Source organism: Ovis aries, chromosome 12, assembly GCF_016772045.2.
Source record: "Ovis aries strain OAR_USU_Benz2616 breed Rambouillet chromosome 12, ARS-UI_Ramb_v3.0, whole genome shotgun sequence".
In the NCBI taxonomy this organism is placed as follows: Eukaryota; Metazoa; Chordata; class Mammalia; order Artiodactyla; family Bovidae; genus Ovis; species Ovis aries.
The window spans coordinates 44,077,755-44,098,628 of NC_056065.1; the positions used below are offsets into that span (position 1 = coordinate 44,077,755).

The 20,874-nt window shown below is 39.9% G+C and overlaps 1 protein-coding gene across 7 annotated transcripts in view; it reads left to right on the forward strand.

Annotated features, from left to right (window-relative positions):
- RERE (arginine-glutamic acid dipeptide repeats) overlaps positions 1-20,874 on the forward strand; it is a 418,492-nt gene that overhangs the window by 94,128 nt on the left and 303,490 nt on the right. For 2 of the 7 annotated variants that reach the window (XM_060396513.1, XM_060396515.1), the window contains exons 1-3: positions 16,391-16,787; positions 17,744-17,802; positions 20,239-20,373. The exons of 1 other annotated variant lie outside the window; for it this stretch is intronic. The gene's annotated coding sequence lies outside the window, so the exon portion shown is untranslated. Of the gene's footprint in view, positions 13,258-16,390; positions 16,788-17,743; positions 17,803-20,238; positions 20,374-20,874 lie in introns of those variants that run through there. 4 more of the 7 variants (XM_042257293.1, XM_042257295.1, XM_060396514.1 and 1 more) reach the window with 3 other exon arrangements.

Here is a 20,874-nt window from a genome sequence, read left to right on the forward strand (position 1 = left end):
TACACTGTAGTATATCTGTGGGTCCTTTGTTTCCCCCTGCAGAACATGTGGCCAGGACTCTCTTTTTGTTTTGTTCACAGGTGTGTTCCAAATGCTTGTTAAGAACAGTGTCAGTTCGATACATTTTTGTTGAATGATTAGAGCATCTGACCCATAGTAGGCTCAGTAGTTTTTTTTTTTTATGGCATGAATAAAATATTTAGGAAATTTGGGAATACAAAAAATGAATAAAACATGCTTTATGCCCTTAAGTATTTCCAGTTAGCAGTGGAGACCAATATGTAAGAAAATAACTTTAAACCTGTGAGAATTGTAGCAGTAGAATATGTGGAGGGTAAAGAGGTGGCATTAAGTTGTGGTTAACTCGCTGGGGGTGGAGATACTTCAAAATCAGTGCCCCTGAAAGGGATGAGTCTAAATTTAAAAGCCTTAGCCATGCAGGAACCTGCATAAACTCAGAACTTGTTTGTCCAATGTGAAATGAGGAGGAAGATTCCTAACATCAAGATTACTATTTTATTTTTTGTTTTTAAAGAGTAAGATTAGTAATAGTCTCCTCTTGGAGAAGGATCTCATAGAAATTTTCAAGTGCATAGTTTTTTCCTGGGCAAGTTATTAACCAGAGTGCTTCTCTACACAACATTCACCAATTCTTGGTTCCTTTCCCCGTTTCATTCTGTACTTTCCAAGCCTTAGTTATTTCAAGCAATTGATCAGTCAATAAGTATTTATTTGTTAAAAACTCACCTAGGTATGGGTGGAAATTGCTTTGTTGTTGTTCAGTCGCTCAGTCAGGTCCGACTCTTTGCAGCCCCTTGGACTGCAGCACACCAGGTTTCCCTGTCCTTCTTCATCTCCCAGAGCTTGCTCAGACTTGTGTCCATTGAGTTGATGATGCCATCCAACCATCTTGTTGCTTACTGGAAATACATTGATCTCATTAAAACAACAACAAAGTCCTTGGCCAATTAATTGTGTGCCTTACCCCCACCAAGGGTACACATTTAAATAAATAAGTGTTTTAGAAAAAAAATCAGGGCTTTTAATCCATTAATGATAGATAGGCCTGCTTTTACTAGTCCAGAGGAAATGGAAAATTATTTGAATACAGTACTTGTGACTCTGTAGAAGCCCTTTCTTTGGTAGACACATCTTATCTCTAGCTTGAAGCAGATGGCATATCTCCATTGTTTGTTCCTCTGTGTTTGTTTTATGTAAACTGGTATTATTTTAATAATTTCATATGTTCTGCTTTGGTAGGTATGTGTAGAGGATTGTCTGTTGGAAATATATCTATCTGCTCCTCCCCTCCTACCTCCTAAGGTGTCTAAATACCCCTTAGGCTTCTTTGGATATTTAGTAATATCTTGAGGACATAAATTGGGAGCACAGAGAATCAGATCACTTAATTTCATCCAGTTCGCTGGCTGGAAGGCTTAGACAATAGCATGTTGAGATTGCTTGCCTCTGTATGCAAGTCTTGTTCCATTGGGATGAGGAGGACTGGGAGGGAGGAGCCAAAGAACAGGCTTCCTACTGAGACAGGGGCTGCCTGTTGTGATCATTGCTTTGCTTGCAGGACCCAGCTGAGTACCTGTCCAGACACTCCTCCTATGTTCAGATAAAGTAGCAGCAGTGGTAACAGAATGAAAAGCAAAATGTTGTCTTTCCTGCCCTCTCTCGCATTCCCCCTCCCCACTTTTACTGAGTAATGTTCTCTGTAAACAAATAATGAATTGCTAACCTCACTGAGCTCCTTGGAAGAAAAGCTATGACAAACCTAGACAGTGTATTAAAAAGGGATGTTACTTTGCCAACAAAGTTCCATATAGTCAGAGCTATGGTTTTTCTAGTAGTCATGTACAGATGCGGGAGTTGTACCATGAAGAAGGCTGAGTGCCGAAGAATTGATGCTTTTGAACTGTGGTGCTGGAGAAGACTCTTGAGAGTCCCTTGGACAGCAAGGAGATCAAACAAGTCAATCCTAAAGGAAATCAGTCCTGAATATTCATTGGAAGGGCTGATGCTGAAGCTGAAGCTCCAGTACTTTGGCAACCTGATATGAAGAGCTAACTCATTGGAAAAGACCCTGATGCTGGGAAAGATTGAGGGCAGGAGGAGAAGGGGATGACAGAGGATGAGATATGAGATAGTTGGATGGTATCACCAACTCAATGGGCATGAATTTGAGCAGACTCTGGGTGATAGTGAAGGACAGGGAAGCCTGGTTTGTTGCAGTCCATGGAGTTGCAAAGAATTGGACACGACTTAGTGACTGAACAACAACCCCCCACTGCAGGAAACGTTGGTTCAGTCTTTGGGTTGGGAAGATCCCCTGGAGAAGGAAATGGCAACCCACTCCAATATTCTTGCCTGGGAATTACATAGACAGAGGAGGCTGGTGGCCTCAGTCCATGGGGTCGCAAAGAGTCAGACATCACTTCGTGACTGAACTGCAATATCACTGATGGGGCAATTTGGGCCCAGGCTGATTGTTTTCATCAGTTTCTTACCAATGAGTCCATGGTGGAGTTTGGGCTCACAAACTCAGTGTTCATTAGAGCATCTCTTGTGGGCCCTGCATTCGGCTCAAGGCTTTGCTTGAATCATTTCATTTCATTGTTGTGATAACTGTATGTAGGAGGTACTGTTATAGTCACATTTTACACATGAGCGTATACTTGCCCAAGATCACTCTGTGAGTGAATTGTGGAGCAAGGACAGTGTTGGCCATCTGACTCCAGAGCTGGCACCTTTCACCATCAGACTAAAGTACCCAAAGACTGGACAGCTTGGTCAAGAGCTGGGGCTGAAATGTTGCCTCCTGCTCTTAGAGGAGCCGTGAGGAGAGAGCCTCACTCACCACTAAGATCCCCTGGAAAAATACCCAGAATTACATCTCACTGCTGGTGAAATGAAAGAACTGTGTTAGCCCCCAGAACTGAAGAAATTTCAGCTGACTTGGTGCCTTGTTGGAGGTCAGAGGTGATTGACTTCCACCATTGCTTTTTTCTCATGAACTCCAAGGCTGTTCTGCTTTTACCCATCCAGCTGGCTTGACTTTCTGAATTTTGCGACTCAAGCACACACAATGTAGTTGGCACAAAGGCAGGTTCTCTGTGAATTACTGGACTCTTTCTCTTGAGTGTGGAAACAGGCCCACTGCCTCAGCTGGTGGGGACTGAAAAGCAGCAGGGGGAGACACTGCATTTTCATCTGACCTTATTTCTTAAGAAAATCTTTAAAGCTGTAGAAATCTGACAGCTTTAGAATTTATAATTTTAGGAATTTATGTGAAAGGCCAGTACTCCCTAAGGTAAGCTCACTTCTTTTCCTTTCATGTGTCATACCTGCTCTTGTTCTTATTCTCACACTCTCTCTGAGCAAAGAAATGGAGGCTATAGTGGGGGTAGTATTAGTAAAACAGATGTTTCATACTTGAAATTGGATGCCCTTAGCGGTCTTATGTGTTAACCACTCTTTAACAACTGTGTTTACTATTGAAACTGGAAATACAGATTTGATTATAGCTTAACCAGCTTTATTTTTGTACTGCTCTCCTGTAAATGGATTATTTTTAGTTTAAATTTTTGCTGCAAGCCCTTTTCCACTACTTAATTGACTCTTCAGTTACCACTTGCAGTACACATGTCAGCATTCCCATGGACGCTAAGCACACACAATGTAGTTGGCACAAAGGCAGGTTCTCTTTGAATTACTGGACTCTTTCTCTTGCTTTTAATGCTGAAAGTGGAGTCCTTTCTGATTTCCTTCTAGTTCTCTAATGGAAATCTAGGGAGTGTATGTCAGTCTCCCTTTAAAGTCCTAATAGCTCTTGGTGGTCATCATAAAATTACTCATCTGGAAAATAACAGATTGCAAATGAAACAGGTGTCCCAGTAGTATTTGTTTTGCTGCCACCTAATGATACCTCTGTTTGCGTCACCGAATACTTCCAGAGCATAACCTTTACACTGGGCTCCCACATCTTAATTTGCCACTTGGCACATTTAGTTCTCACAAACTAGAAACAAATTTTGTTTCATGAGAAACTGCTTGCCAAGTTTAATTTAAGTCGTCTTAGAGGATTATTAATGAACGTGTGAAGTGTATGTGAACACTTCTTATTGACGAAACAGTGGCATTAAAATTCAGCACTGTTCTCAACAAAAGAGAAAGCGTGGTGTTTGGGAGATACTGAAAAACACCACTGTTAACATGATGATAAGCTTGCACTTTTGCCTCTAACTAGTATTTGAAAACATTCTCTATTTTATCAGTCTTATTCTCTTAAAAAAAAAAAAAAAACTTTTAGCTGTTTATGGACCATATCTTTGAATAAACAAATGGGTAAAATGCTTAAACATTGTTTAGAAAATTTATGTTAAATTCTTTGAAACTAGATAATGTGTTTGTACTTTTGCTTTTATGGCATTTATCTTTTAAAAGCTTTTACTATAGGTAGTGATATGTTTCTCATTTTATGTATACTAAAATTATAATGATTGAATCTGGTTGTTTTATCATTCAGTTTTTGATTTCTTGGATTGTTTCTGTGTTTTTCCTTTAAAACACAAAAAACTGAGTTTTTGTTGTTTAAATGGATCGCCTAAATTTCAAGAATCTTGCCAGCAGGTGGCAAAATGTCGTACAACTTTATGTATGAAGAAAAATAGATTTCAGTTCTGCTACCTGTGTTTAGGATCTATCTTTTGGCTTCTTTGGCTGGATTTCTTTCCCTCCCACCACCCTCTGAAATTTGCAACTCTGTTCACCAGGTGACCAAAGCACATCCTGAAACTTTAATGGTGTGTGACAGTAAATTTCTTAAATAACTAAGGTTTTCAGCAACATTTTTGTTAATGTTTGTCTTTCAGCAACATTTTGTTACCTTCAAGTTAGGTAATATATATACATGGACTTAATGAATCAAATGTGGTACACGATTTATTCATTTTTTTTTAACACTTTCCTCTTCCATCCTTGGGTCTTACTCCCCAGAGAGCCCATTGTAACTTTTTAAAGCATTTCTTTTGTTAACTCAGTGTTGAGAAAGGACATGCTTATGTTTTTATTTTATATTTTAGGTATTATTTGCTGACCTTGCCCAATGAGAGATGAGAGTTTATCCTTTTTATATCACCTACTTTCTCTTCCTCCATCTTCCTAATGCAGTTAAATACAGTTTGTAATTAAATCAGTATAGAATATTTCTGTTACAAGGACAATGTATATATTTTTATAGCTGAAGCACATATTGTATTATGATTTAATTTTCTTTCTTGTACAATGTCATCTTCTTTCCTGTTACTAATTCATTTCTTTCTCCCACCTCCACCCCTTGGTTTGTTTCTTTGCTTAATTTTGTAGATTCCTATCTTGAAATCAGCCTCATAGTTTCCAACAATACTATATAAAATTCCTTTCAATGTAATGGAAAATGTATGGGAAATCTATAAATCACTCTTGGTGATATCCCTCCTGGAACGCCTTCTCTTGATTTAATGTCTAGAACTGCCACATGGCTGTTGGAAGGTATCTTCCCTTTTGTGTCACTCTGGACATCATCTTAGGGGCTAGTTTTTGTAGATTTTTTTTTGGGGGGGGGGTTCCTTTTCATTTGTGAAACAACTTCCTGAGAAACAATGTCTAGGAAGTAAATGTTTCAAGGCTGTGCATGTCTGAAATGCCTTTATTTTTTACTCATGCTTGATTCATAGTTTGGTTGGACATAGAATTTTAGGTTGGATACTATTTTTCCTCAAAATTTTGAAAGCATTGCTTTATTGTCTTCCAATATTCAGGAGAAAAAAGCCTGGTCAGTATAGAGTGTACACTAAACTGAAAACTAGGCTTAAGTTGTTATTAAAGGAGTGCCTTTTGAAAGATAAGGAGGACACCTAGTTGGTTGAAAGTGAAAATCACTCAGTCATGTCTGACTGTTTGCGACCCCATGGACTATACAGTCCATGGAATTCTCCAGGCCGGAATACTGGAGTGGGTAGCCTTTCCCTTCTCCAGGGGATCTTCCCAACCCCCAGGAACTGAACCCAGGCCTTCCATATTGCAGGCAGATTCTTTACCAGCTGAGCCCCCATGGAAGCCCAAGAATACTGGAGTGGGAAGCCTATTGCTTCTCCAGTGGATCTTCCCAACCCAGGAATTGAACCAGAGTCTCCTGCATTGCAGGTGGATTCTTTACCAGCTGAGCTAACAGGGAAGGAATGCCATTTTAGTTCCATATGTTAAAAGAAGGTAGTTTAATCCCCTTGACAGTTACAGGTACCTTCGCACTTTTAATGTTTACTTCCACAATATAGCTATAGGGGATTAAACTACCTTCTTTTAACATATGGAACTGAAATGGCATTCCTTCCCTGTTAGCTCAGCTGTGGGACTTCCCTGGTGGCTCAGATGGTAAAGCATCTGCCTACAATGCAGGAGACCTGGGTTTGATCCCTGGGTTGGGAAGATCTTCTGGAGAAGGAAATGGCAACCCACTCCAATACCCTCGCCTGGAAAATCACATGGACGGAGGAGTGTGGTAGACTACAGTCCATGGGGTTGCAAAGAGTCAGACAGGATTGAGCAACTTTCACTTTCATATATAAAATAGATAATTAATAAGGATCTCCTGTACCGCACAGTCCTTCTCACTACCCTGTAATTACCTATATGGGGGCTTCCCTGTGGCTCACATGGTGGTGAATCCGCCTGCAATGCAGGAGACCTGGGTTGAGAAGATCCCCTGGAGGATGGCATGGCAACTCACTCCAATATTCTTGCCTGGAGAATCCCATGAACTGATGGGCTGTAGTCCGTGGGATCGTGAAGAGTGGGACATGACTGAGTGACTAAGCACAGCACAGACCTATGTGGGAAAAGAATTTTAAGAAGAGTTGATATCGGCTTCCCTGGTGGTCCAGTGGTTAAGAATCCACCTTGTGATGCAGGGGACACAGGTTTGATCCCTTGTCTGGGATGATCTCATATGCTGAGAAGCAACTAAGCCTGTGCACTACAAGTGAAGCACACAGCGCTTTAGAGCCCGGAATCAAAACTACTGAAGCTGGAGCACCTAGATCCTGCAACAAGAGAAGACACCACAGTGAGAAGCCTGTGCACCACAACTTAAGTCCTCATGCATCAGTGAAGACCCAGCACAGCCAAAGATAAGTAAGAATGGATATATGTAAATCTGATTCACTTTGTTGTACAGTAGGAACTAAAACATTTTGAACCAACCATACTCCAATAAAAAGGTGCTAGCTCCTTGGAAGAAAAGTTCTGACCAACCTAGACAGCATATTAAAAAGCAGAGACATTACTTTGCCAACAAAGGTCTGTCTAGTCAAGGCTATGGTTTTCCAGTAGTCATGTATGGATGTGAGAGTTGGACTATACAGAAAGCTGAGCGCTGAAGAATTGATGCTTTTGAACTGTGGTGCTGGAGAAGACTCTTGAGAGTCCCTTGGACTGCAAGGAGATCCAACCAGTCTATCCTAAAGGAAATCAGACCTGAATATTCATTGGAAGGACTGATGTTGAGGCTGAAGCTTCAGTACTTTGGCCACCTGATTCGAAGAGCTGACTCATTTGTAAAGACCCTGATGCTGGGAAAGCTTGAAGGCAGGAGGAGAAGGGGACAACAGAGGATGGTGAGATGGTTGGATGGCATCACCGACTCAATGGACATGAGTTTGAGTAAACTCCAGGAGTTGATGATGGACAGGGAGGCCTGGCATGCTGGAGTCCATGGGGTCACAAAGAGTCAGACACGACTGGGCGATTGAACAGAACTGAACTGATACTCCAATAAAAGTAAAAATCCCTTAATTACATATGAAATAGAATTCACAAATGATAAAAGTTTTTTTCCACACAGTTTATTGTGTTGATAAAGCCATTTTTTAAACTGTTAAATAAAGACTAGAATCATGAAACTGGATATTTTATCCAGTTTCATGATAAATAAAATATCTTTGATGTTGGATATGTTAGGAATTTTTAAAAAAGCTATAATGGCTTTAAAAGCAAAACCCAGCCATTTTGTTGAAGATAAAAAGTTTTTTAGTTAATCTGCACTGATTTGTTTTTTTAGCAAGAATTTTCATTTAGGAAAGATTGTGATTCTTATATTTGATCATAATAATTACTATGATAAAATGAGGTAATCAAGAGAAAACACATATTAAATGGCAAGTGTCAATTCTTAACCCAGTTGCTAATTCTTACTAGGTGGTTGTCTTATTTGTTGGTTACTATGGCTTTCCTCTTGCCTTTGTAAATGATCACAAAAGATAAATTGTTTCTCATCCTACACCTACTAAATTAGTTCCTATGTACTGTTGAAAGAGAGATAGCTAAGAAGATTTATAATTCAGATTCTGTAGTAAGTCTTATTTTAGGATAATGTGCTTTTCTAGTTGTTTGGGCACCTTTTTGGCTTTTTCCCCAGGGATGTTAGTCTTTGGCTGGAAAGAATAAACTCTAGTTCTCCATAACACCTGACTGCAAACTGCAACCATAAAGCCTTAGACTGTTAAAACAAACATTTCTCAACTTTATAGCAGAGACTTCCTGTTTTTAAAGCTTTTCTGACCTTCCTAAGAAAAAGACCAATACCGCTGAGGTTACATCCTGTGGTTATTATCATTTAAAAAAAAAAAAAAACTATTGAATTTTTCTCTTGTATAAATGATTAATGCACCAAAAAAATGTAGATAGCACTGGACAGTGCTATCTTTGCTAGGCCTTCAATAAAAGATAATAGAACCAAGTCAGCTTTTAATGCATCTCTGTTTGTTCAAGGTCTGCTGTAATTGGAGTGTCAGGAAAATCTCACATTAAAGGGACCTACCCTATTCTGGGGAATTTGTAAAGGAAGCATTTGGCAGTCATTTCCTTTTGCTTGTGAAAATGAACATGCTTTACATTATAATCGTTTAAACATAGAGTCTGGTGATGGGGCATGCATAGTTTCACTGTAGAGTTAACTTGCTCTGAAGATTAGAGGGAATGTTCACTGTTTAGGTTCTATTGTTAGAATGAATCACATGAAGTAAATGTTAGAAAGTTAGCCCGTGCCTTCCTTTGTCCTAAGTTGTATTTCCTGCAGCCCAAATATTTGCTTTATCTAGTCAGTTAAAATTAAACTCGAATGGATGTTCAAATGAATGTTTCCCTCCAAAGAAAAGAAAAGAAACCATCCTGTATTGTTAAGGGCAGACATGCTTAGACTCTGGCTTTTTATTTTTGTTTTAATTGATGTATTAGATGTTTGAGTAGATATTTTGAACTAGAGTCTTCTGACCTTTTTTAGAGAGAAGTGGTTGGTTTTTAAGCAGAAAAGTACAGGATCTTTAATGCCACTTGTGATGTTGAATCTGGCAAATGGTACTTATTTAATGTTTTGAAACATTTGCATTTATATTTTCCCTTAAATAACTGTTGGTGATTTATATTTTCCCTTAAATAACTTCAGTTTATTGGAGGCAATAGTACAAGAAAAAACAACAACAAAAAATTTTTTTAGGAAAAGGGCAAAACAGTGTTTTGGATTTGTAAGCATTGTCTGTTTAATATTTTAAATTCTTGATATGGTGATTCCAGCTGGGGATTTTAGTTGTCTTAAGATTACTTCCTATAAACTTGGCTGGATCTCCACACTGATTTTTATCACATATTGTCAGGCCCTATTCTAAACATCCTGTCAAGGTCCTGAGATTCTGAGCTGTTTCTTCTACAAAACTCTTTGTTTCTTATTCATAAAACTTTTCCAAATGAGAAATCTCTCTTCTTAACTGTATTTTTGCCCTCTCAAAGTATCACTCTCATGGAACATTATAATTTCATCTATACAATCTGAGATCTCTAGTAAAGTTTTAAAAATAGAGATGAAAATGTCCTTAAAAATATTTAAAGCAGATGCTGTCTTAGAGGTCTGTCTTCTCTCAAGATATGTTTCATATCTCACATCCATGAGAGTGCCACACACTTGCAAAAACTAAAACCTCCAGATCTGGCCTTTGATCAGCTTCCTGTGTCAGAAGAGTTTGCAGTGAGTGCACACTGGAGCCGGCGCTTCATTTCTGCTCACTGTTCTTAGAAAAGCAGGATTTGGTGTGCTGCATGCTGTTTGTTTTTTTCCTCCTTTCTTTCTAGGAATGTATTTTAATAATGTTGATGATTTTGTTCTCTATGAAATAGCACCTAAATATTTATTAGCAATTTATCACTCAAACATATACTTGAGTCTGTATTGGGAAGTGTAAAACAAAAGTAAACTTGTAGTTTAATGTCCAGTCTTAATCTTGTACCTATGCATTTAATTTGGAGTATGTGATGTTCATAGTTTTACCCAAGGTTAGCCTCCCTGATTTGTAGAATCTGATTTATTTGTAGTTATTTTAAAAGAGCATATTAAGTTTCCAACAGTATCCAGGTTGAAATTAACTCAGATTTATTCTGAAATGTAAAAGAGTAGCTATTAAGATTCTGGCATTAGAGACATAAGAATTCACTTTCCCCCAATAACTTGGAATATTTGCTAATTATTGCATTACATATGTGAATGGTTCTCTGTGTGAATCTTTTTCTGTATGTACAATGATCATCGCTATCCTGGTTGGTTTGTATTCATGTTTCTGTTCTTCTGCACCCTTACCTACGGAGCAACTGTGTGATTTAGTCATTAAATGTTGGCTGAATGGAAAGTGATGTGATTAATGAATGGGATAGGTAATTAGGCAGGCTTCCCAGGTGCAGTAGTGGTTAAGGAATCCACCTGCCAGTGCAGGAAACTCAAGAGATGTGGGTTCAATACTTGGGTTGGGAAGATCCCCTGGAAAAGGAAATGGCAACTCACTCCAGTATTCTAGCTTGGAAAATTCCAAGGACAGAGGAGCCTAGTGAGGTACAGTCCAAGGGGTCACAAAGAGTAGGACACGACTCAGCAACTGAACTTGCACACATAGGTAATTAGGTACAAAGGTATTTTTAAAAATCGTGTTAGTAAACCTTGATTTACTGTTAAGACTTGCAAAGTATGTATTAGATGGTAGTTAGCTATTATTAAATAATATGTTGTTCAGTAGTACTAAAAACTGAAAAGTATATTATGTTTCATGTGCTAATAACTCTGATATCACATACATTTTAGGGTATGTCATGATTTCCTTTAAAAAGAAAGGGCATACTATTAATTCTTTATACCAGAGTAACAGGAGTTTATGAGACGAGTTTGGGGAGGCCAGGACGTGTTGGGGAAGAATATTCTTATTTTGTTGAGGATGATTTGAGAGTGTCTGTGGAATGCCTTCTGGTTGAGTCCAGAGAGAATTAGCAAACTGAATCTGTGGCTAAGGAGCAAACTCAGGGCTAGAAGAATGAAACATTGTCATAGAGGTATCTTGAGAGTAAATCTTCTCACCCATGAGAGATACCAGGGTGTGATAAGAAGAGAGTGGACACTGACTGCCTGTATTCAGGATCAGTCATGGCAAGAAACCGAGGGCGATCAGGTCTTAGGAGATCCAGGAGAGTGTGTAGTGCAAAGCTCAGGGAAACCACCAGGTCACACACAGGGTAACGGGGCCTGCTCTTGGGAAGAGTGCTGTAAATTGGTCTAGTTTTTTTGGAGAGCAGTTTGGCCCAATCTTTTTGACTGAAAAGTATACATTCATTGAGCTAGAGATTTTAGTATAGAAAGCTATGCCAAAGTGACAGCACAAAGTTTGTTGCAGTAATTAAGGACTTGTTAATTACGGTACTTCCCACACAATAGAATTTTGTGTTAATGGTCTGGTGCAATCTGAGGGAAGCAAGATGTCATATAGGAAGAATAGGAGAATTTTATTATCGTGAAATAAAAATCAATAGAGTGAGCCCCTAAACGAATGAATATATATGTTCTTAAATATTTGTGGAAGTTTGTGTGCAAATGTTCTAGAAGAGAGTCTGGAGAGAGAGACTTCAGCTTGTTGAATGGGATTGCTTGTGCTTTCTGTAGGAACAGATAATAATCAATACATCCAAAAGGGCTTCAAAAAGAACTATATATTGGTATTTTTCTTTTGAAAAGTTTTTTGAAAAGTTTTGTTGTGTGGCGCCGCTTTGTGAATTGAAAGAGGGAAAGTAGACGTTTGCTTAACATCGTATATCCATAGTCTCCATAGTCATTCAAAACAAATCGTCTGCATCCTAAGAGAGTATGCAAACATTGCTAACGATACCAAGACAGCCCTTGACTTGGTCCTTGTTTGCCTGATTGATTTTGGTAATCCTTTGACATTTTGACTCTTAGGTGAGCCAAATTACTTGATCTGAATGATTTTATAAAAGAATACAAACGAATTGCCAGTCCAGGTTTGATGCATGATACTGAATGCTTGGGGCTGGTGCACTGGGATGACCCAGAGGGATGGTACAGGGAGGGAGGAGGGAGGAGGGTTCAGGATGGGGAACATGTGTATACCTGTGGTGGATTCATGTTGATGTATGGCTAAACCAATACAATATTGTAAAGTAATTAACCTCCAATTAAAATAAATTTATATTAAAAAAATAACAAAATAAAAACCTAAGAAAAGTTAAAAAAAAAAAAGAATGCTATAAGAATGGATGTTGATTGGCTCCACTGGAGACAGACCTCACTAATTCTTGCTAGATGAATGTTATTTTTAAACTTTCATGTAAAAATGTCATCTCCTTCCCCTTTGGTGGTTTTAAGGTGTGGTCCAAAGCTGCTGTCTTTCGACCATGTGGCCACAAGTCTTCTGTCTATGACAGAAGCTGGGTGGCAGAGAGAGGAAGGCATGGTAGTTGTTCAAGGTTAAGGTTCTGGAATAACCTGAGCCCTGTTCAACTATTACCTGCTAAGGTTATACTTGACATTTCCCCTGTGTACTGTTCCTGGTCATAGCTTTAATGTTAGTTTAACTAGACTTTGTATTTAATTATAAATGTTAGGGTAAAGTCAGATGTCAGCTCACTTTGCTGCATGCTGAGGCCTGTAGAATACGGAGTGCTTTGCTTCTAACCACATCTGTTGTCTCCTCTCATTATCTGTTAATAGTACTCAACTTGACAGGGTTGTTTTGATAAATGAAGAGTGTTCTAAAACCCGGAGCTGGAATTTACGTGGAATGGAACTTAGAACAAAAGGAAGACTTGAGACATAGACAAGGCTGAGGTGAACTCCTGTGGGAACCAAGCAGTGCCTTGTGAAATGCTGAAAATAACAAGCTTAATTTGGAGGTGATGATGGGGAATACCCAATATTTTTTCATTCATCTCACTTTGCCTTTTTCTTGTGTGCTGGTGTGCAGAACATCTGAGAAACTGTTGTTGTAAGAACTTCCCTTTCTTATCTACAGATCCCTTAATTTACAGGCTCACATTAATGATGTTTAAAATGAGTTCTTCACTTTGAGGAGTTGGGAAGGGCAGTTTTGGAATGTCTGTCACCAATGACTTGAAGTCCTCAGGGCAAAAAAAAATTTACAGAGTCTTCCATATCAGGGAAGTAGAGTTGTTTTAGAGAGGCGATAACTGAAAATAAAGAAAAAGCTAGGTGTAAACTGAGGGGTCAGGATCATACCCCTTCCCCCACTTAGAGCAGAATTTGGTGGTACTTTTGCATTCAGAGAAACTTAAAGACAAACTAGTATATAATGTACTTTCAAAATGTTATATTCTGTTTATGTTGTTCTCTGTGTGCGTACAGGATTTGGTAGTCTATCCAGCTTACCTTTGTGGTTTGCCCCTTGCCTAAATGCCACATAAGTAGGAAGAACTTGTCTTGAATATATTAATGATGACATCTGTACTTCATTGACTCAAGATTAAAAGTATGGCTTGCAGATAGGTTGGGTCTTAGTGTTTTTGTGAGTTATCCTAGGCACAGTTATTTACATCTCTATAAACTGGAGATAAAAAATCTTTATTATACTTTTAATTTTTTGATTTGCATAGATGCCATTTGAGAGAGGCTTTTTTTGTGCCAACAACTGTGCAGAGAATATGCAAATGAGTAGAACAGGGTTGTTGCCTTCAATTCAGTTACTCATTTCAAAGATGTGTGTGCTTGGTACCAGGTATTTGATGATGAGCAAACATACAGAACTTTCTCTGATGGAACGTTAATCAGAAAGTCACACCAATGAGTTACAAACTGAGATAAATGCTCTCAAGGAATGAACTCAGTTCCCTGAGAACTTATTATAACAAAGAAACTTGACCTAGAATGGGGCCTCAGAGGAAGCTTCTCTGACATTTGACATTTGATACTTGACTTGAACTCTGAGGGAGTAGGCTTTTTTAAACTCTGTGTGTGTGTGTGTGTGTGTGTGTGTGTGTGTGTGTGTGTGTAGGGGGGCGCTTGGGGGATTGGGGATGGCAGGGGATATTTGTTTTCTAGTGGGAAAAGGTAGTGATGACTTTGGTAGAAATCCTAACACCTTGGGGAAATTGAAAGACTGATGTAATTAGAAAGTGGGGGGCTGGGTATAGATGGATTAGCAGAGGGTGCAAGCCTGGGACAGAAGAACAGAAGTGCTGTCATAAGATGCTGTCAAAACATTTAGAATTTTTGTGAGACTAGGAACAGTATGAATTTAGAGCAGTTTGGTTGCTCTCACTAGCCCTTTCCAACTTGGGATAAACCAGCACTTTTTATCATGCTGTAGACCAGAAACAAAACAAAGAAACACCTATCTCTTCTGGTCCTACCTTCGATCTAGACAGAGCTGGTGGGAAAATGTAAATGTGTCCCAGTACAGGAGTGGCTTTTGTCGCTAGGCTTTAGGTTTGATTTCATTTCTGACATGGATGGAGTGATCTCAGAGCTGCTTGGTTATGAGGTGGAAGCTGCAGGTCCCCTCAGGTGATCTGAGCAAGGAAGGTGTTAAGGGGAGCTGATATGCCCTTGTGTGAGGATCATCTCTGATTTGTCCTCATCACAACAACATTTCAGGTGGCAAAGGCATTATGCCTCCTTAGCTCTTGCTCTCAGGACACGTGCTCTGTTAGTAGTTTTGGAGAGAGATTTCTGTCTCCGTAGAACAACCTGAGTTTTTAAAAGAAATCAGAATGATGTTTAATAGCAAATGTGCAAGTCAGTTTGGTTATCTGTGCCATTGAGGGCAGGATCTAGGTTCTTCTCTATGCTTCTCCTCCACCCCTAACACTACCCTCTTGTTGAGAAGCTTTGGGCAAATCACTTAATCTAACATGTGCCAGTTGGAAAGGGTACCTATTAATTCAGCAACTGGACTTTGGAAGATCCAATAACATGTATAAAGCTGTTTGAGAGTTATATGAAACTTGCCTGGAAGGTGAAAGGTGTAATAGTAAGACACCAAAAGTGATCAGTTAAATTTTGAGCCTGTAGCTTTCAGATTTGAGTTGACACTGAGTGAATTTAATAATTTGAATTTATATTCCATAGGTATGGACTTAAAAAAATTTTGCTGTAGAGTATCTTATTCAGTAGGACAAAATGATTGTGGCTGTTATTACTAGGGAATACATGTTTTGAACATAGTTTAAACTTGGGTAGATTTGAGCAAGTTGGTAGATATTTACCAGATTGCGGGTGAAGGAGAAACCATTTGAAATTTACTTTTGGTAGTTCTATTTAGATGCCCATAACAATGGAATTAATAAGGGGTCTGGAATCTGGTAGCTGGTGGATAGTATGTTTATTTAAGGCCACATGGCAAGGAATGTGTATTTATTTTGCTTCTTTATTAGATGGATTTCAATCAAGTCCAGTTTAAACTCTGCCTTGTCTAGCAGATGGACCTTTATTTTCTTTTGGAAAGATTGGAGAGAAGACTTTTAAACAAATAGCTTACAGACAGTTCTTAACCTGTAAGGAAAATTGGGGTCAGAAATGTTGTTTGACATCAAAGGATGATTCTTGCTCTCGTGCTTCTTTGAAACAAGTGTTCACCGTGTCTGTGATTGCTGGTTATTTCATCTGCATTTGCTAGACGTCAGAGGTGGTTGGCATTAATATTCCTGGCAGAAGCAGAGGCAGCTCTAGGGTGTGTGAGCTGCTGATCACTCACGGGGATGCGCTGCCTCTTTAATATCTTGCTTGCAGATGCATTTTCTAGCTGACCACGCTATTAAGAGCTGCCATCAATCACACAGTCTCCCAGTTCCGGCTGTTGGGAAGGGAGGGAGGTCTGGAGGGAGGGGAGGCTGGCCTAGTTGGTCCGGAGATACAATTGCCGCCGCTTTGTGTGTGTGCGCGCGCCCGCGGTGGCGGCGGGCAGGAGCTCTCGCGGAGCGGGCCGCGTTCCAGCCCGGGTTTTGCCGGCCGCCGCCGCCGCCGCCGCGGGAGGCTGCTCTTTCTCTCCCAGCGTCTGGGTCACAGGCATGTGGCAGTGTCAGCCCGGCCGCCCGGGCTGAAGGAGCGTGAGCCGCGGCGGCCGCTTCCTCCAGCCGCGGGCGGGGCCCGGCGCGGCCACCGCCTCCCGGAGCTGCCGCGCCGCGGGGACCTGAGTCCGCGCCCGGCTGCCCTGCGGCCGCCCTGGCCTCCTTTTGTTTAGCAAGTGCATTTCACGCCCCGAGCCCCAGCCTGTCCCGCCGGTGCCCGCCGGCCTGAGTTTGCGAGGGCGCTCTGCACCGGAGGACGAGGAGGAGGAGAGGAGAGGAGGCCTGAGAGTTCAGCTCCAGCTGCGATCCGCCGCAGGGAAGTGGCCGGCCCCTCTGGCTGCGAGGGGAACGCAGGTCTTGGGCCAGGAAGTTGGACAGCTGCGGGCGCCGGGGCTCTCGAGGTGGGTGGACGCTAGTCTGTGGATTGCTCCAGTGTGTGATGACCCCAGAAAGGGGAACAGCTCGGGGATTACCGGGAATGGCGGTGGCTTTCCAGGAATCAGGAATAGGTATTGGTTGTGTCCCATGGCAGTTCTGTTGGGCTCACTAGTTTGTTTTGTTTTTTAAATTGTCAGAACTCTAGAAATCCCAATTAAGTAAACCAATTAAGAAACTTGTTTAGGGCAGAGAAATAGTTTTATTTTTTGAAAGGAGTGTGTGTGTGTGTGTGTGTGTGTGGTTCTTTAGAAGGAAAACTGAATATGAGCAGTGTATAATCCAAAAGCCGCTGTTTTATTAGAAATTTTACTGCTTACAGTGGAGCAAATTTAGGTTTAAAAATAAAGTGAATTGGATGGACTTGGTCATAAAGTAATTTAGGACTGCTTAGGTGACAGAAATAGTTTGTTTCCTGGATCCACAATACCCTTGTTTTACCAGGTTAGCTAAAACACAAAGATGGTTTTGAAGATTGGTCTAAGTTTAAACTTTTTTATTTTTCTCCCTGGGTTTGAGATGATGACTTCCCGACCCCTCCCCTGTATCTTGCTCTGTGGTTGAAGCTGTGGGGAGACCTGCTTGGCTACTTTCTGTTTGCTGAGAAAGAAACTTCCAGTTGGTTCCTTGGGTGTACTCTCTCGGCCTTTCACCTTTCTGGCCCACAGGTGCCTATGCTTTCTTGGAGGGGGGGGGGGGGTGTTTGGCCAAAGGCCTCCTCTCAGTCATATGGAAATTAAAAAAAAAAATGGTATGTGAATGAGCACTGAGGTCAGTAGATTAGTTTTCCCCTTTGATATGTGTGTCTGTGCTTTAAGTTTGAGCCACTGAGTGCATATTGAGAACAGAGTTGACAGAGTCCTTAAAATTGTGTGCCCACAATTCTGGTCTTTCTTATTTTCTTTTTCTTTTTCCTTCCTAGGAGCTCCAAGTTTAAAGTAGACACGATTTGAAACCATACAGACGGGAACAATATCCCATGTAAGCCCGTTGATCTGTGGGCAATTATTTCCAGATGCACAACCCAAACTCTCCATTTTTATGCGCGTGTTAGATTTGGGCTCTGAGAGGCAATTGCCTTTCTGAAAATGTACATTGCCTAGTTAAATAACACAAGGCAGACATTTTAGAGGCTTAACAGCAACTTCGCAATAGTATGGGAGCTGCAGTTAGAAGCCTTGTGTTTGTTTTTTTCCAACTCTGTAATTTAGTAGTGTTTAAACTATTTTATAAAGATCTCTGGGACCAGTGAAAGGTGGTTTTCAGTCCAGAGCACTTGAGTGCTCATTGTATTCTGGCAGGCCCTGGTGCTTGGCAGGCTGTGCTTGAAATGTTATTTGATCTGGTTGCATGAGAGAATGGACTACGATTACATTTCTGCCTTCCCTGTGGCTGTTGAAAGCGATGCATCAACGAGTCCTGTTCAGTAACATATTTAAAGACTTAACCTACATCCATTCACTCTTAGAAGGTTTCCAGCAAAAGGCTGTTTAGGTTTTTGTCTTGTTTTGTGGTTTTTGCATTTATGAATTGAGGCGAGAGCTGACGTAATGTAGCTGTACCACTTCCTTTGTGTGTGTGTGGGTTTTTATAGCCTATAGGATACGTTCCAGTCTGCGTGGTTGTGATGATTCCTGAATGCTAGAATATGTATGTATTTTCACATGCAAGTGCCCTGAGCCATGTGCCAATTTATTTTTTAGCTTGTAGGTCCGCTGAGGGGGAGTGTCATGGTGAACCCCAGCCAACTTATCTGGAAGGTCCAGTGAAAGGCCTGTGTGTTACGCAGTCTAGCTCTTCATTTTAATTAGTGCAACTGTGTACAGCTGTTGGGTCAGACTGCATTGGCTGCTCCTGCAGGGTAGTTTTATCTTACACTGGAGGTTTTATGGACTTGTCTGGCTGTGTTTCTTAATCCCTCTCCCACCGCCACTGTGCTTGCTTTTAAGCAAACGATAGAACAAGACAAGGTTTTGTTTACTCTTGTAATAGTTTACTTGTGAGAGATTTATTTTTGGTTTTGAGGAAATTGGTAAACCATGTAATTTAGCAATAGGTATTACCTTTACTATGCTTTTCCAAGGTCAAAGGGTTTTGCTTGCTATTGTGTTAGTCTGAGTAGCCAATGGAACCATCCATTTTATAATGACATAGGAAGCCTGCTTTTTTTTAAACTGGGTCTTTGTTTGCTATTCTAGGATTAGTTTGTAAAACTCAGAATAAATGTTAGTTCAGTGGAGATAACATGGCTACAATGTTTCTCCCTGTCTCTATCTTGTTACACTTACCAAGGGGACTAAGAGAACTTTTGATGCATAGCAGTTTGGCCAGGGGCTAGATGATTAACACAAAGATTCAGAAATGTCTCTTTTCAGGGCTGTGTGTGGCTACCTGTGTTATTTTTAAATGTGCTTTTGGCTCTAAGTTACTGGAGAGTATCCAGTAAGAATGAGTAGCTTTGTGTCTCTGGCTTTTCAGGCTGTAAAATAGACTGTGATCTTAATGGTTTGGTCTCTTTACTGTCTGCCTTTGTCTTGAAGAGATGCTGACCACTATGGTTTCCAAGAGTGTCCACCATATTTTTAAAATAAGGAGAAAAAGTAAAAAAGCAAAATTGACAAATCTGTTTATATATAAAGCTAACCTGATGCTTTTTCAGTGGCCCATTTTACTGATGGAAGAACATGGGGGATATGTTGTTTGAGGGATTTGTGGGGGTAGTGTTGGGGACTGGGGTGTAGTTAGCGGAGAAAGGAAGCTGGTTCAGGTTGAGATATTTTTTTAACTCATTGTAGAAATGTGTCCTTCTTAAAATAACCTGAAATGAGGAAAGAGTGCAACATCTAGAAAATGTAATAATTTCAATGTAACATCATAAAATGTTTCCTTAATTAAAAGAAATCAAGACATTTAGATTGGCACCAAAGAGTTCTGAATCAAGGGAAAAATAGAAGTACAGTAAGTATCCTAAATCCAGACAGGTTATTTCAGAAGTTTATTTGTATGTATTTGACCATATTTTTAAATTCCAAATTGTGATGGTGATTAGCATCACCAGAATCTTTTTAATTCTCGATATAGTTGATATACTTACATATTTGTAATAAAGGTAGAAAAGCAGTAGTTAAATTTAATTAGTAGAAAAAACCCAGCATATTCATTTTTTAATGCTGTCACTTGGAAGTGCCACTGGTATAATTAATCGATTTATTCATTATGAGTTGGTGGTAAATAGCTCAACTGTGTTCTAATCTCAGTTCTACTACTCTTTCACTGTGAGACCTAGGATAAGTTATCTGTTAGCCTCTTTGTGGGAAAAATGATGTCTACCTCAGAGGGTGTGCAAAATGCTTAGGAAAGTGCCTGACACATGACGACAGCTGGTGCTTAATGTAGCGAACACTGTCTATGCTCTAGGTACTGCTTTGGTGGCTAAAGATACAAACTAGATGAAGACCCTATTTTCAGCAGCACTTACGTTCCAGTGAGGGAAGACCAAACAAAGAGCGTGTTGATTCACAAAACTTCCAAAGATAACTTCAGGTCATGCCAGTGAGTTTTAGTTTAATATGTTTATTCTTTAAGCCATTGTTTTCTTTTTCCTTGATAAAATTATTTCTCATACTATCTGATGATATAGCCATTGTTAACAAGTTTTGGTTCATAGGTGGAATAGAGAAGGAGGAAGAGACTTTTTCTGGGAAAGGAAAAAAAAAAAGGAACAAAAAAGAAACATAGTGATTTGTCAGTTTAATCATCCAGTAGTAGAAGGGAAATGTTAAATCATGGTCCATCCATAAGAAGAAATATTATGCAACCACTAAAAAATTATCATGATATAAAAATTTAATGTAAAGCTCAGTGGGAAAAAACCATAGATGCAGCGTGATTCCACTTATGTGCGCATCCACATTTACTCACAGAGGCTGATAAGAAAAAAGATTAGAAAGGAATACACCAAACGTTAATAGTGCTCATCCCTGGATGATGGGATTAGGGGTGACTTCATTTCCTTAATATTCTGACTTTGAATGAATTGTTTAATTCTTGCAG